Source organism: Echinops telfairi, unplaced genomic scaffold, assembly GCF_000313985.2.
Source record: "Echinops telfairi isolate 266 unplaced genomic scaffold, ASM31398v2 ScPeMD7_7409;HRSCAF=8447, whole genome shotgun sequence".
In the NCBI taxonomy this organism is placed as follows: Eukaryota; Metazoa; Chordata; class Mammalia; order Afrosoricida; family Tenrecidae; genus Echinops; species Echinops telfairi.
In genome coordinates this window covers 8,869,378-8,871,896 of record NW_022111309.1, presented here as the reverse complement: position 1 = coordinate 8,871,896, position 2,519 = coordinate 8,869,378, and the positions used below count along the sequence as shown (strand labels likewise).

At 39.4% G+C, this 2,519-nt stretch overlaps 1 non-coding gene across 1 annotated transcript; it reads left to right on the top strand.

Annotated features, from left to right (window-relative positions):
- Positions 1 to 1,571: 1,571 nt before the first annotated feature.
- Positions 1,572 to 1,763, top strand: LOC115871853. Its single transcript, XR_004047514.1, has one exon. It is a non-coding gene; the product is annotated as a U2 spliceosomal RNA (small nuclear RNA).
- Positions 1,764 to 2,519: the final 756 nt, after the last annotated feature.

Sequence of the window (2,519 nt, the reverse complement as noted above, 5' to 3'; positions counted from 1 at the left end):
GCAAATGTGCTTGACACACTGAACGAATGTATGGATTGTGATAAGAGATGTAAAAGCCCCCAATGAAAGTATTTTTTTAAAAGAAGGCACAAACAGGTCTGTTTTGGGAAAGGTCAGCCAGGGTGCTTCTTTTTTCTTTTCTTTTAGTTTTTATTTATTTATTTATTTATTTATTAAGCATTTTATTAGGGGCTCATACAACTGTTATCCCAATCCATACACACATCAATTGTGTAAAGCGCATTTGTACATCATTTCTCAAAACATTTTCTCTCCATTTAAACCCCCGACATCAGGTCCTCATTTTTCCCCTCCCTCCCCGCTCCCCCCTCCCGCATGAGCCCTTGATAGTTTATAAATGGGTATTTTGTCATATCTTGCCCTGTCCGACGTCTCCCTTTACCCACTTTTCGGTTGTCTGTCCCCCAGGGAGGAGGTCACATATAGTTCCTTGTAATCGGTTCCCTCTTTCCTACCCATTCTCCCTTTACCCTCCCTGTTTTGCCACTCACACCACTGGTCCTATAGGGCTCATCCGTCCTGGATTCCCTGTATTTTCAGTTCCTATCTGTACCAGTGTACCTCCTCTGGTCTAGCCAGACTTGCAAGATAGAATTCAAGTCATGGTAGTGGGAGCGGGGAGGAAACCTTTAGGAACTAGAGGAAAGTTGTATTTCTCATCGTTGTTACATCGCACCCTGACTGGCTCATCTCCTCCCCGAGACAGGGTGCTTCTTAAAGGCAAGGACGGCAAGACTTGATCTCATGTATTTTGGACACATTATCTATCAGGAGAGACTCGTCTCTGAGAAGGACATCGTATTTGGTAATGTAGAGGGGCAGCGCAAAAGAAGGCCCTAGGTGTGATGGGTTGACACAGTAGCTGCAACAATGGGTTCAAACAAGAACGATTGTGAGGCCAGCACAGGACTGGGCTTTGTTTTGTTCTATTGTCCATTGGGTTGCTGTAGATCAGAACTGATTCAATGTCATGGAACAACAACAGGAACATACGCTCCCAATTAAAAAAATGATTGAAACCCTCACAAGGATTCCAAAATGGAAATGAGAAACAAAGAAACTATAAAAGCACGAAGAACTCTGAAAGAAGAGGAAGGCTGTTGAAAGGTTACATTATTTCAAGACTTACGATATAGCTATAAAATCAAGCAGAGCGGTATAGACTAAGTATACGCAAAGAAGACTGTGGAACAAAAGAGTCCAGAAATATGAGACCCAATCTTACATGCTTAACTTATTTTTCACAAATGTCTTTGACAAAGCAATTCAGTAAAGAAAATAGTCTTTTCACCAATGATATAGAAATAACTAGATAGCTGCATGAAAAAGCAAAGAATTCCGACCACTACTTCAGAAAATATACAAAAACAAAGTTGGGGTGGATCATAGGCCTCAATAAATATGAATAAATTAAGAATATACATTTTCCAGAAAAAAACAAGGAAGACCATCATGGCAATCCTGATGATAAACAAAGTTTCGAAAGGCAATTGAAAGGGACAACTGTAAAAGAAACATATTGGATTTTATAAAACTTAAAAATGTTGTTTATCGCGTCTTGGTCTTTTGGCTAAGATCAAATGTAATATCTGTTCTTCATCAGTTTAATATCTGATACGTCCTCTATCCGAGGACAACATATTAAATGGATTTTTGTGGTAAGGAGATGGAAAAGGAGCATGCTCCGTCCACTCCATGCATCGACCTGGTATTGCAGTACTTCCAGGAATGGTGCACCCCCTTTTGGGGGAAATATTTCACTTGTTCACAGAACTAGACTGCAATATTTTCTTTCTCCTGTCTTGTCTCCCTTCTGTTATTGAAGGTGCTCCTTTTTCTTTTTTCTTTTTTAATATCTGATGGGCTTATCTATCTTGGGTTTTATACATCAAATGATCTTCATTATACAAATGAATATTCACAAGTCTAACAAGCTTAATGAGGTAAAACTGGGATCATAATAGTAAGGGGAGGAAATATTAACGAACTAGAGGATAATTATGTGTTTCATCGGTGTTATACTACACCCTGGAGATATCTTCCCTCCCATATGACCTTTCTGTAAGGAACTGTCCAATTATCTTACAGGTGGGTTTGGAACGTTTACTTTGTCTACGCTTCTTCATGTCAATTTGATTGCTTGTTTTTGAACTTCTGATACCTGTTCCACTTGACACTTCATGATCACACAGGCTGGTGTGCTTCTTCCACATGGGCTTTGTTGCTTCTGAGCTAGCTGGCCACTTGTTTATCTTCAAGTCTTTAAGATCCCAGACACTATATCTTTTGATAGCAGGCATCATCAATTTTCTTCACACATTTGCTTATGCACCCATTTTGTCTTCAGCGATTGTGTCAGGAAGGTGAGTATAGTACATTGCCATATTATTAGAGCAAACCATTCTTATACTGAGGTAAGATTTAAGTAGAGGCCCAAAGTCCATCTGCTTCCTTATTGTGTTTACATATATATACATAAAGCGAGAGACGAATACATC